Here is a 14,926-nt window from a genome sequence, read left to right as displayed (position 1 = left end):
TTAAATATATATATGGGCTGGGTAAGGGTATAGATTAGGTTGAGGAGGTCTGGGGGAGGGGGTTGCGGGGGGTCTCCCCCCTGCATTTTAGACAGAAAAAAAAGGTCAAATAAATTCGATCAAATGTGATTAGGTCATATGTTTTAGGTCTAATAGACCCAAACCGATGAGAACAGCACACTCTCAAGTGTGAGTGGGCCAACCAAATTGGTGTCTCTCTATTGATGTGCAGGCCTGATAAGCTTTAACTGAGCCCAGAAGCCCATATTGCCACAGTACAAGTACAGCTGCAGGGACATGGCTCTTTTGATAGTAGAGCTTTTTTGCCCTGAGTATGTCCAATATGTATAGAACCGGGGCTGCCTTATGCATCTATGTACTCTGCCCCGTGAGACCCGATCTTAGGGACATATCTTTTTGTTCTCATTCGCTCACCCCACTTCTGCACTATGCTATTTTCTGAGGTGTGCAAATGGCCTCTATGTAAATGATTGCATCCAAGAAAGATGACCACTGCATGCTCATGGGAAATGTAGACCCAGCAGTCTTTTCCGAGATTTGAACTATAGCGGTTCCCTGGCTCCCTGCCTCTTGCTCCAACCGAGGTCCTGTCTACTACCCCAGCACGCCTGTTAAACACCTACCCCCATATGTTAAGCTGCACCTGCCTTGGGACAGTGTGGCTTTGGCCGGGGCAAGCACATTGCCACGTGGTGGAAGACGCTAGGAACTTAAGAGCACGGTGCATGCTGGTGGATGAGGGCACAGCAGGTGAGAGCCCGATAACGCTGGACATAGTGGTGGAACAAGGCATGCTGGAACAGGGTCCTGGCAGTGTTGTCTAAGGATTTTGAATCCCCTCTACCTTCTTGTGCTTTCACCTTCGTCTTAATCTCTCACTCCATCGCTTGACACTCTCCCCTCGACAGCCTTGCTGGAGTTGGCGGTATCTATTCCCAAGCCGCCATGCTTGAAGGGAACACTTGAGCGCATCATGATACTGGCAATCTCGCCCTTGTCTATGATATGATCAGCCATTGGATGACCACCCGCTGGATGTGTCTCAATGGTAATAAGATGGAGCTTCTGATCTTTGGCTCTCCCCAGGCCCGAGCCAAACTGGACTCTAGGTACTCTAGTTTTAGCATTGAGGATAGTAACATCCAAATACTTAGACAAGCAAAAACCCTGGCTGTTTATCTGGAAATCTCCCCCCTGCAGAGGAACACGTTAAAGAGGTAACAAAAAAAATTGCAATATTATGCTAGGCTGCTCAGGCACATAAAACCTTGCATCTCAGAAGACAACTGCATTACCATAGCCTCAGAAGACAACTGCATTACCATAGCCCTAGAAGACATCTGCATTACCATAGCCTCAGAAGACAACTACATTACCATAGTCTCAGAAGACAACTGCATTACCATAGCCCTAGAAGACAACTGCTTTACCATAGCCTCAGAAGACAACTGCATTACCATAGTCTCAGAAGACAACTGCATTGCCATAGCCTCAGAAGACAACTACAGTACCATAGTCTCAGAAGACAACTGCATTACCATAGCCTCAGAAGACAACTGCATTGCCATAGCCTCAGAAGACAACTGCATTACCATAGCCTCAGAAGACAGCTGCATTACCATAGCCCTAGAAGGCAACTGCATTGCCATAGCCTCAGAAGACAACTACAGTACCATGGTCTCGAAGACAACTTAATTACCATAGCCTCAGAAGACCACTGCATTACCATAGCCTCAGAAGACAACTGCATTACCATAGCCGCAGAAGACAACTGCATTACCATAGCCTCAGAAGACAGCTGCATTACCATAGCCCTAGAAGGCAACTGCATTGCCATAGCCTCAGAAGACAACTACAGTACCATGGTCTCGAAGACAACTTAATTACCATAGCCTCAGAAGACCACTGCATTACCATAGCCTCAGAAGACAACTGCATTACCATAGTCTCAGAAGACAAATGCATTGCCATAGCCTCAGAAGACAAATGTATTACCATAGTCTCAGAAGACAACTGCATTACCATAGCCCTAGAAGACAACTGCATTACCATAGCCTCAGAAGACAACTGCATTACCATAGCCGCAGAAGACAACTGCATTACCATGGCCCTAGAAGACAACTGCATTACCATAGCCTCAGAAGACAACTGCATTACCATAGCCTCAGAAGACAGTTTATTAGCATAGCCGCAGAAGACAACTTCATTACCATAGCCCTAGAAGACAACTGCATTACCATAGCCTCAGAAGACAACTGCATTACCATAGCCTCAGAAGACAGCTGTATTAGCACAGCCGCAGAAGACAGCTGTATTAGCACAGCCGCAGAAGACAGCTGTATTAGCATAGCCGCAGAAGACAACTTCATTACCATAGCCCTAGAAGACAACTGCATTACCATAGCCCTAGAAGACAACTGCATTACCATAGCCGCAGAAGACAACTGCATTACCATAGCCGCAGAAGACAACTGCATTACCATAGACCTAGAAGACAACTGCATTACCATAGCCCTAGAAGACAACTGCATTACCATAGCCTCAGAAGACAACTGCATTACCATAGCCTCAGAAGACAACTGCATTACCATAGCCGCAGAAGACAACTGCATTACCATAGCCGCAGAAGACAGCTGTATTAGCATAGCCGCAGAAGACAACTGCATTACCATAGCCTCAGAAGACAACTGCATTACCATAGCCGCAGAAGACAGCTGTATTAGCATAGCCGCAGAAGACAACTTCATTACCATAGCCCTAGAAGACAACTGCATTACCATAGCCTCAGAAGACAACTGCATTACCATAGCCGCAGAAGACAACTTCATTGCCATAGCCTCAGAAGACAACTGCATTGCCATAATCTCAGAAGACAACTGCATTACCATAGCCCTAGAAGACAACTGCATTACCATAGCCTCAGAAGACAACTGCATTACCATAGCCGCAGAAGACAACTTCATTACCATAGCCCTAGAAGACAACTGCATTACCATAGCCTCAGAAGACAACTGCATTACCATAGCCGCAGAAGACAGCTGTATTAGCATAGCCGCAGAAGACAACTGCATTACCATAGCCCTAGAAGACAACTGCATTACCATAGCCTCAGAAGACAACTGCATTACCATAGCCGCAGAAGACAACTTCATTACCATAGCCCTAAAAGACAACTGCATTACCATAGCCGCAGAAGACAACTTCATTACCATAGCCCTAGAAGACAACTGCATTACCATAGCCCTAGAAGACAACTGCATTACCATAGCCGCAGAAGACAACTGCATTACCATAGCCTCAGAAGACAACTGCATTACCATAGCTGCAGAAGACAGCTGCATTCGCATAGCCGCAGAAGACAACTGCATTACCATAGCCGCAGAAGACAGCTGCATTAGCATAGCCGCAGAAGACAACTGCATTACCATAGCCGCAGAAGACAACTGCATTACCATAGCCTCAGAAGACAGCTGCATTACCATAGCCCTAGAAGACAGCTGCATTACCATAGCCACAGAAGACAAATTCATTACCATAGCCCTAGAAGACAACTGCATTACCATAGCCGCAGAAGACAACTGCATTACCATAGCCGCAGAAGACAACTTCATTACCATAGTCTCAGAAGACAACTGCATTACCATAGCCCTAGAAGACAACTGCATTACCATAGCCACAGAAGACAACTGCATTACCGTAGCCCTAGAAGACAACTGCATTACCATAGCCCTACAAGACAACTGCATTACCATAGCCTCAGAAGAAAACTGCATTACCATAGTCTCAGAAGACAGCTGCATTACCATAGCCGCAGAAGACAACTGCATTACCATAGCCGCAGAAGACAACTACATTACCATAGCCCTAGAAGACAACTGCATTACCATAGCCGCAGAAGACAGCTGTATTAGCATAGCCGCAGAAGACAACTACATTACCATAGTCTCAGAAGACAACTGCATTACCATAGCCCTATAAGACAACTGCATTACCACAGCCGCAGAAGACAACTGCATTACCATAGCCGCAGAAGACAACTACATTACCATAGCCCTAGAAGACAACTGCATTACCATAGCCGCAGAAGACAGCTGTATTAGCATAGCCGCAGAAGACAACTACATTACCATAGTCTCAGAAGACAACTGCATTACCATAGCCCTATAAGACAACTGCATTACCATAGCCGCAGAAGACAACTGCATTACCATAGCCTCAGAAGACAACTGCATTACCATAGCCCTAGAAGACAACTGCATTACCATAGCCTCAGAAGACAACTACATTACCATAGTCTCAGAAGACAACTGCATTACCATAGCCCTAGAAGATAACTGAATTACCATAGCCTCAGAAGACAACTGCATTACCATAGTCTCAGAAGACAACTGCATTGCCATAGCCTCAGAAGACAACTACATTACCATAATCTCAGAAGACAACTGCATTACCATAGCCCTAGAAGACAACTGCATTACCATAGCCACAGAAGACAACTGCATTACCATAGTCTCAGAAGACAACTGCATTGCCATAGCCTCAGAAGACAACTACATTGCCATAATCTCAGAAGACAACTGCATTACCATAGCCCTAGAAGACAACTGCATTACCATAGCCGCAGAAGACAACTGTATTACCATAGCCTCAGAAGACAACTGCATTACCATAGTCTCAGAAGACAACTGCATTACCATAGCCGCAGAAGACAGCTGCATTACCATAGCCCTATAAGACAACTGCATTACCATAGCCGCAGAAGACAACTGCATTACCAGAGCCGCAGAAGACAACTACATTACCATAGCCCTAGAAGACAACTGCATTACCATAGCCGCAGAAGACAGCTGTATTAGCATAGCCGCAGAAGACAACTACATTACCATAGTCTCAGAAGACAACTGCATTACCATAGCCCTAGAAGACAACTGCATTACCATAGCCGCAGAAGACAACTGTATTACCATAGTCTCAGAAGTCAACTGCATTACCATAGCCCTAGAAGACAACTGCATTGCCATAGCCTCAGAAGACAACTACAGTACCATAGTCTCAGAAGACAACTGCATTACCATAGTCTCAGAAGACAACTGCATTGCCATAGCCTCAGAAGACAACTGCATTGCCATAGTCTCAGAAGACAACTGCATTACCATAGCCCTAGAAGACAACTGCATTACATTGCTGAAGAAGACAACTACATTACCATAGCCGCAGAAGACAACTGCATTACCATAGCCTCAGAAGACAGCTGCATTACCATAGCCCTAGAAGGCAACTGCATTGCCATAGCCTCAGAAGACAACTACAGTACCATGGTCTCAGAAGACAACTTAATTACCATAGCCTCAGAAGACAACTGCATTACCATAGCCTCAGAAGACAACTGTATTACCATAGTCTCAGAAGACAAATGCATTGCCATAGCCTCAGAAGACAAATGCATTACCATAGTCTCAGAAGACAACTGCATTACCATAGCCCTAGAAGACAACTGCATTACCATAGCCCTAGAAGACAACTGCATTACCATAGCCTCAGAAGACAACTGCAAAGACAACTGCATTACCATAGCCGCAGAAGACAACTGCATTACCATGGCCCTAGAAGACAACTGCATTACCATAGCCTCAGAAGACAACTGCATTACTATAGCCGCAGAAGACAACTGCATTACCATAGCCGCAGAAGACAGTTGTACTAGCATAGCCGCAGAAGACAACTTCATTACCATAGCCCTAGAAGACAACTGCATTACCATAGCCCTAGAAGACAACTGCATTACCATAGCCGCAGAAGACAACTGCATTACCATAGCCGCAGAAGACAACTGTATTACCATAGACCTAGAAGACAACTGCATTACCATAGCCCTAGAAGACAACTGCATTACCATAGCCTCAGAAGACAACTGCATTACCATAGCCGCAGAAGACAACTGCATTACCATAGCCGCAGAAGACAGCTGTATTAGCATAGCCGCAGAAGACAACTGCATTACCATAGCCTCAGAAGACAACTGCATTACCATAGCCGCAGAAGACAACTGCATTACCATAGCCGCAGAAGACAACTTCATTACCATAGCCCTAGAAGACAACTGCATTACCGTAGCCTCAGAAGACAACTGCATTACCATAGCCGCAGAAGAAGACAACTGCATTACCATAGCCGCAGAAGACAGCTGTATTAGCATAGCCGCCGAAGACAACTGCATTACCATAGCCCTAGAAGACAACTGCATTACCATAGCCTCAGAAGACAACTGCATTACCATAGCCGCAGAAGACAACTTCATTACCATAGCCCGAGAAGACAACTGCATTACCATAGCCGCAGAAGACAACTTCATTACCATAGCCCTAGAAGACAACTGCATTACCATAGCCCTAGAAGACAACTGCATTACCATAGCCGCAGAAGACAACTGCATTACCATAGCCTCAGAAGACAACTGCATTACCATAGCCGCAGAAGACAGCTGCATTAGCATAGCCGCAGAAGACAACTGCATTACCATAGCCGCAGAAGACAGCTGCATTAGCATAGCCGCAGAAGACAACTGCATTACCATAGCCGCAGAAGACAGCTGTATTAGCATAGCCGCAGAAGACAGCTGTATTAGCATAGCCCTAGAAGACAACTTCATTACCATAGCCCATTACCATAGCCGCAGAAGACAACTGCATTACCATAGCCTCAGAAGATAGCTGCATTACCATAGCCCTAGAAGACAGCTGCATTACCATAGCCACAGAAGACAACTTCATTACCATAGCCCTAGAAGACAACTGCATTACCATAGCCGCAGAAGACAACTGCATTACCATAGCCGCAGAAGACAACTTCATTACCATAGTCTCAGAAGACAACTGCATTACCATAGCCCTAGAAGACAACTGCATTACCATAGCCACAGAAGACAACTGCATTACCATAGCCCTACAAGACAACTGCATTACCATAGCCTCAGAAGACAACTGCATTACCATAGTCTCAGAAGACAACTGCATTACCATAGCCGCAGAAGACAACTGCATTACCATAGCCGCAGAAGACAACTACATTACCATAGCCCTAGAAGACAACTGCATTACCATAGCCGTAGAAGACAGCTGTATTAGCATAGCCGCAGAAGACAACTACATTACCATAGTCTCAGAAGACAACTGCATTACCATAGCCCTATAAGACAACTGCATTACCATAGCCGCAGAAGACAACTGCATTACCATAGCCTCAGAAGACAACTGCATTACCATAGTCTCAGAAGACAACTGCATTACCATAGCCGCAGAAGACAACTGCATTACCATAGCCCTAGAAGACAACTGCATTACCATAGCCTCAGAAGACAACTGCATTACCATAGCCGCAGAAGATAACTGCATTACCATAGCCGCAGAAGACAGCTGTATTAGCATAGCCGCAGAAGACAACTTCATTACCACAGCCCTAGAAGACAACTACATTACCATAGCCCTAGAAGACAACTGTATTACCATAGCCGCAGAAGGCAACTGCATTACCATAGCCTCAGAAGACAACTGCATTACCATAGTCTCAGAAGACAACTGCATTACCATAGCCGCAGAAGACAACTGCATTATCATAGCCCTAGAAGACAACTGCATTACCATAGCCTCAGAAGACAACTGCATTACCATAGCCGCAGAAGACAACTGCATTACCATAGCCGCAGAAGACAGCTTCATTAGCATAGCCGCAGAAGACAACTTCATTACCATAGCCCTAGAAGACAACTGCATTACCATAGCCTCAGAAGACAACTGCATTACCATAGCCCTAGAAGACAACTGCATTACCATAGCCTCAGAAGACAACTGCATTACCATAGTCTCAGAAGACAACTGCATTACCATAGCCGCAGAAGACAACTGCATTAGCAAAGCCTGAGCGATTATTTTGTCACGGCTTCACTGCTGTAATGCTTCCGATAGGTGCTAATAAAGGGTGTCTTAATGGACTCCAGGTCCTGCAGAATGACGCCATACACATTATAAAAAGGGGTTTTCGGAGAGACCACGCCTCTACTATCAGGAGAGCCATACACTGGCTCCCAGTAACAGCCTGAATCCAATTTGATATGATTGGTTATTTATAACGCACTTAATACCCAGAGGTTTCTAAGCGCGGACCCGGAGATCGTACCTGGGCTGCTCCGCGTCGTCTCGCTTCCAAGGCGAACGCGTTGCCCCTGGTCTATGCTCCTGAGACGTAAACGTAAAGCAGCTACACTGGTTCACAAGTGCCTTTATAAGAAAACTGCAGCATATTTCAAGGAAAGATTGGTCATCTATGAACCAAGGAGCACTTTACACTTTGGGCAACTTCGCCTTCTTATGTGTCCCCAGATTTAAGCGGACAAATGGCCTAGGCAGGTCCTGTCCCGCCAAGGCAGCTCATGTCTGAATTCCCTGCCATTGGAGCTGCGACAGGAAGCCAGAGTGCTCTCCTTCCGTAAATCCCTGAAGATGTCGCGGTTCAGCTGAAGGGTGCGCAACTGTAGGGTCAGCTGAGACATCTTGCACTGTCCCGCCATACATGTTTGTATCGCTGTGTTCGCGTGCGCTCTGATGGCTGCGGGCTTTTGGCACTGTGGAAATAAATAAATAAATAAATAAATGAAAATAAATCACACACACATAGTTAGTATCCCTTGTCATTTTGTACCCTAGAGGATGTGCTTATTATGACTACCCCTTGACTCGGCGAGAGTTCATTGTCAGTTTGGCCGACGCAGCTTCAACTTTGCGCTCCTCCTTCACCCTTCCTTGTTCGTCTCCTCCTCAGACTCTGGACACCCCAAGCAGAAGCCTAGTTTCTGGAACTGCAGACACGCTTCTGCCCTACTTGACCAATATGGGGGGAATCGCTGCACTTTGGAAGACTATTCACGTGTATGTGTTCACATTCAGAAATTAAACCTGTATGTCCCCATTTGCTTAAGCATACTGGAACGGATCCATGGAATTCGTCCCTTCTACCCAAGGCGGAACCACTCCCTTTGGGATTAGAGAGGTGAGCCCGCTATGCAAGACACTTCCGAGGGGACAGGGCAAGCGGGATCTCACTAGGGGTGACCCGTCTGAGGGGAAAAAGCACCCCCAAGCAGATACGTTTCTAGACCTTCCTGTTATGTTGCCTCCCAAATGTTTGTAGGATATATCGTACTTGAACCATGTCATAATATGCAGGGCCCCTTAAAGGGGATTGGGTTGGCTCCGGACACAAATCTGTCAACGCCCCTACCTACAGCCCAGGACCAATGGCGTCCTCTCTCTTGTTCTAGGAAGGAACAGAAAATGCTCTGCCCCACACAGAAGTTGCTGAAGCCAGGCAGTTCACGTCGGAGCACAGAGGAAGGACAGTATCCCTCGCAACAACATTAAGACAAGACCACGTTGGAGACAGCCTGTGGAATCCTGTTGAGCCATGGAAGCAGGCAGTGAGCCTACAGCTGCCTGACCACAGGGCCGACCAGCTGCCCCCACAGCCTCCTGCGAGTGTCCAGCAAACCTAAATCCGAAGTGCTGTCCACGCCTGCCAAGAAGAACCGAGGAGGAAGATCCAACTGTGAGGACATCAGAGTCGTTGTGCCTCCGCCGACATGCACTGCCGCAGGTAAGCGGCCAGAGAGACGAAGCGGGACGAGGGATTATTGGCACTGACGAAGCCTGTAAGGGGCTGACATTGAGAGAAGCCCACGAGTAGCTGACATTGAGACTATCCCATGAGGGGATGAGAGCAGAAGAAGCCCACAAGTGGATGACATTGAGAGTAGCCCACAAGGGGCACAGACTGAGAATAGCCTGAGAAGAGCTAACATTGAGAGTAGCACACAAGTAGCCCACAAGGGTCTGAGGTTAAGAGCAGCCTGCAAAGAGCTGACATGGAGAGTAGCCCACGAGTAGCTGAGATTGAGAGTAGATGAGATTGAGAATATCTCATGAGGGGATGATAGCAGAAGAAGCCCAGCAGTGGTTGACATTGAGAGTAGCCCGTGAGGGACAGAGATTGAGAATAGCCTGAGAAGAGTTAACATTGAGAGTAGCACACGAGTAGCCCACAAGGGTCTGAGGTTAAGAACAGCCTGCAAAGAGCTGACATTGAGAGTAACCTACGAGTAGCTGAGATTGAGAATATCCCATGAGGGGATGAGAGCAGAAGAAGCCTGCAAGGGGCTGACATTGAGAATAGCCTGCGAGGGGGTGAAACGAAGCACAGAAGATGAGAGGGGCTGAAATTGCAAACATCCCACAAGGGGATGAATGCAAACCAGGAGACCTAAGGCCTGAGAGGGCAGCAATGGCATTGTAGTTTAAGGTCGAATCATCATCTCCTCTCTTTACTCACTCCTCCATAACGTACTTTCTCAGACCGCCCCCACATACCCAAGAATTGGTCATGGAATAGGGGGCCTGGTACGCTGACTTTGGGCACCCTTCACCTGCATACTTGTCCCTCGCTCTTCCTCTGTACGCCTTTCACACTTGCCTATGCCCTCTCTCACATCCTGGCACTATGCACTCTCACAAGCTAGGAATATCAGTCCCAGGATTAAGCTAAAGGTATTGGATTCGGGGCAGCATCCATTCCTATACGCAAACACCACTTCAAGGAAGGGCTTGAGCACATCTCAAGGCCATCTCAGAACCCATTAACGGTACTTGCGATTTGAGTTGCAATATTCTGCCGCCCAGCTATAGTTCTGCCGCAGCATTTTGCCTAGTACTGACTCACTGCTCCTCACCCCGCACGGCTCGAGTCAGCACAGTTTAGTCAATGCAAAGACAGGGTTAAGCAGGCACTCCCCCATCTTCAGGCCTATCTCCACCATTAATAATGTGTGTGCCGTGTAGATCTAGCGACACGCACGTTGCCCTCCTCCTTCACGCATCCCAACTCCTCTTCTCCGCAGATTCCATTCTGGATCCGCCAGGCAGGGGCACGAGTGGCAAAATGAGGACAATCTCTGGTGCGGGGAGGAGACTATGCCGTTAACTCGTGCAGTACGCAGACTATTTACATTGGCGCCAATAAAATATTCTCAACAGAGACATCTCTACAATTTATGGAGAACAAGGTCTAATTTAGACCTCATTCCAAATGAATTGTGTTGCTAGGACGCGGTTGTTTACGCAAAGGTGGGACTGTTCTGGCTCTATTGCAGAAACCGCCTTAGGGGGTGGGCTTTTTCATACACGCGCAGCGATAATTGCCTACGCCTTTCTCATCTTGTGTTGCCAATTACAGTGTAATTGCATTCACCCAGTTGAATGCCTGATCTGATAATACCCATAATTTCCCAATTACGCAACATTCGGAGCCTAAGTATCATTTTGGGATTTCCTAATCTGCTTCCTTCCCAGATCCCACTGTTTCTGACTGGATCATACATTATTTTGGAAATCCATTGTAATTTCGTCGAGATATATATCCCTTACACAACAACAATGAGAAAAACTTTTTTTCAGATGGTGCGTTCATCATAAACTCCTGTTAACAATGCATCTGAGTATTTTAACTTTGACGGAATCATGTATATAAAATACTCAGTAATTATTTCACTAAAATCTTAAGGAGGCACACGCTACTATTTTGTTAGGTCCCGGATCAGCTTGCTCTTCCATTCGCTTGCCATTCTGAGTACAAATAAATTCCCCATGTGTGTTTGCGTGAACTTTAGTCTGTTATATATGCGCCCCCTTAAGACCTTGGGTACCTGGTGCGCGGTATAAATGCAAAGTAAAGAAATGCATACACCCAGCATCTACATGAATACTGCTTCCGGTTATCAACGCACATGAAACATCACTGTTGAGTGCGGCTATTAAGAGTGAAATAGTACCAGCTTGGAGCTGGACTAAAATTGGTGCACATCATACATAGATGATGGTGTCTCCAGGTCAGCGCATATTGTATTTTATTGTAAGGAAGTTTATAAAGCGTAAACTTTCAACTAAATGTGCATCTTTGCACTATAGAGAAGGAGAGTTGATAAATGAGGTCATTGGGTACGTTAAAAGAAAGGAGCGTTCTAGTGTACGACACAAGGTGTTCAAAGATGTTTGGAATTGTGATATGTTATCGATTAGTCTGGTCGTGGACTGTTCCCTGATGTGGTCGCTCTCAGTCGAAAGGTTTGTCGTCCTATTCTAGCTTCATGAAACTTAGGAACGATCTGGAATTTAAAGCCCTGAGATCTTCAGGTTCTGGGTGGTCAATACCGTCGTAGCTTGTCAGCTAAAGGGTTAGTGTGGAGGCCATGTGCACTTTATAAGGACCAGACACATGCATTCAAATATGATCCTTGGTTTTATCGACCTGCAATGTAATACGCGCAATACATGGGCGATATGATCAAACTTTATAAATTGAAGCAAAAGTCTAGCGGCTGCGTTTATAAGAAACACCACCTAAAAAATTGGAAAAGGGTGGTTTGTGATTGTGGTGAGGATACTTGTTGACGAGCTAGGAAGAAAACGCAACCATCTGCAGGTCTTGAATAACTTTCGCATGGCTCGGAATTCGTTTTGCAACCTGTGCGGATTTCCACCCGCGGACATCTAGAAGATGCAGTGGGTTGGGGAGAGAACACTCAAAACACAAGGAGACATGGGGCTTAAAGTTCCCCACACCGTTCATGTTCTGTGGCCGGCTGCTCGCAAAGCAAGGATGGCACTCATGGCGATGATTCTCCCGAGCATCTACCATCCAATCAACGGGCGAAGGTCATGCTCACGTTGGTACATGACAGATCCGTCAAGGATCTAAATGAACCAAGAAGGGGTCCTATGGCCCACATGGCAAGCACTAGTTGTGGGCAGATTCTTCCAATGATTGGGAGTGTGTTTGCGCTGCACTACGATCTGACTACGCCAAAACGTTGCCCTCTGCGGCCTATGTCATTTGGTCAAAAAGATTTAATTGAATTTTCAATTTTTTTACTGGTTGATTTTGCCGCATATATATGTGGGAGGAGACCTCCCAGAGCCCCTACCTTTACACCCCTACTGTAAGAGGATTCAATTCAACACTACAGCTAAGTCAATGCCTAGTCTGGGATACTGAATGGAAACCCTTATTGATATATCTTTATGTCCAGTTCATGCGTTCTGGATGACTACCCCTATATAACACTCCTCTCTTGGAATACCCCTGACCCCACTGAGCCAAGAAGTAGTTCTGTTTTGCAAGTTTACAAGGTTTATTTGATAATTTAAACAATAGATATATATCACACTTTATAATAATTAATAATTGGATATCACACTTAATCTGAGCAGTAATCAATAATGGATAGTCTGGCACTAGCACACTTGTGAATAGGAACAGAAGAATAAGGTGGTAGAGAATGCTTTATATAAGTTCAGATGGATGTAATGTTGAATGAAAATGCAGTACAGAAAATACTCAATATGCGTTCAACAAAACAATGTAATCACTTTTCTCTGGCAATCCCCTCCCCCCTTTATGCAATGCAAGGAAATGGAAGGGAAGCACACAATTCTCAGAAATGCAATCAACTGTAATTCAGTTCACCCCAGCAAGCTTAGACTACAGAAGTTGGAAACACAGGCCCAAAATGCTTTTATATGTGCTGGCAATGAAGTGAAAAATACGCTAAAATGCTTTTAATTCCCTCTAGAGATTCAGGGTGAGTGGTATCAAGTTAATATTAGTCCAGGCTCACTTTAGCAAGGATCTAGGAGTAACTAGCAGGTTAAACGAATTTTTGGCAACTGAAAGCAAGAAAACTGCTGTTTTCACACGTTGAGAAATTTGCAAATCGCGGCAAATTCGCGAGTGCGTTTTTCGCGATTGCGGCAAAAGTATCGGGGGTAGGAATGCGGTTCCAGGTTGGTAGGAAAGCTACGGTTCCCAGCTTTCAGAGGAAAGTTACTGCAAGTCTCTAGCACAAACGGTCACGGAGATATGAGCGATTAAATAAAGGTAGTTTTTCGGATTTGAAATTTTAAAGTTCAAAATGAAGAATGACAGCTAGCAACTAGAAAATGACAGGTGACAGCTTTGCAAATGACAGGTGACAGTTAGGAGGCAGTTCTACTTAGATTAAAATAGCTTGGATTAGATTATTTTAACTAAGAGATTGGTTCTGCACAGTTCTGCTAGGTACTCACACATTCTTGAATTAAATGGGCCTCACCACGGATCTGGTCAGGTTTTAGACTGGACTCTGGTCTGGTCTCTGCACTTCACAGTGATCTGGGTCAGCTCTGCTCTCTCTGGGTCTTTCTGCACAGCTTTCTCTGGAGATTGATGGATTGAAGTCTGGATCTCTGGATGTGGTATGGTCCGGCAGAGCGCGTTGCAGCAAATGGAATTGAAGGTCCCTATCTGTCCTGTCTGTCTGCTTTTATGTGTTTTGAAAATGGGTGTGTGTGCAGCATCACTAAGCTCTACCCCTCTCCACTTGTCATTGGCCACTTCATCCGCTTCCCCTTGATTGGGGGAATGAAATGAAGTGTCATCATGATGAGGTCTGTTTATGGTACAGAGAACCCACCCCTGTCAAATTACACACAATCTATATTTTGACCCAAAAGACATATTTGCACAGGTACACATTTGTTTAAAATTACATGCACCCATCACATATCACAGGAGGTATACCCTGTCCAAATCTGCTCTTCCTGGGAGCTTGCATTCAGAAATGGCGACATTTGCACTTTTTAACTGGTTTCGCAATATCGGACATTACCCCAAATTTACACACATGTGCGCAAGGAGTATGGACATTAATTGATGAAGTGTCAGATTTTTAAAATGCATACATTTTAAGTAATACCCTCTTAACTGCTAGCTTGCCCCCAGATCATGCCACCGGTTCTAAAAACCTCTTAAAATGTGGGCAGAAAAA

The sequence above is a fragment of the Ambystoma mexicanum genome, chromosome 12, assembly GCF_040938575.1.
Source record: "Ambystoma mexicanum isolate Mex_15411 chromosome 12, UKY_AmexF1_1, whole genome shotgun sequence".
Taxonomy (NCBI): Eukaryota; Metazoa; Chordata; class Amphibia; order Caudata; family Ambystomatidae; genus Ambystoma; species Ambystoma mexicanum.
Note: the sequence above shows the minus strand (reverse complement) of the source record.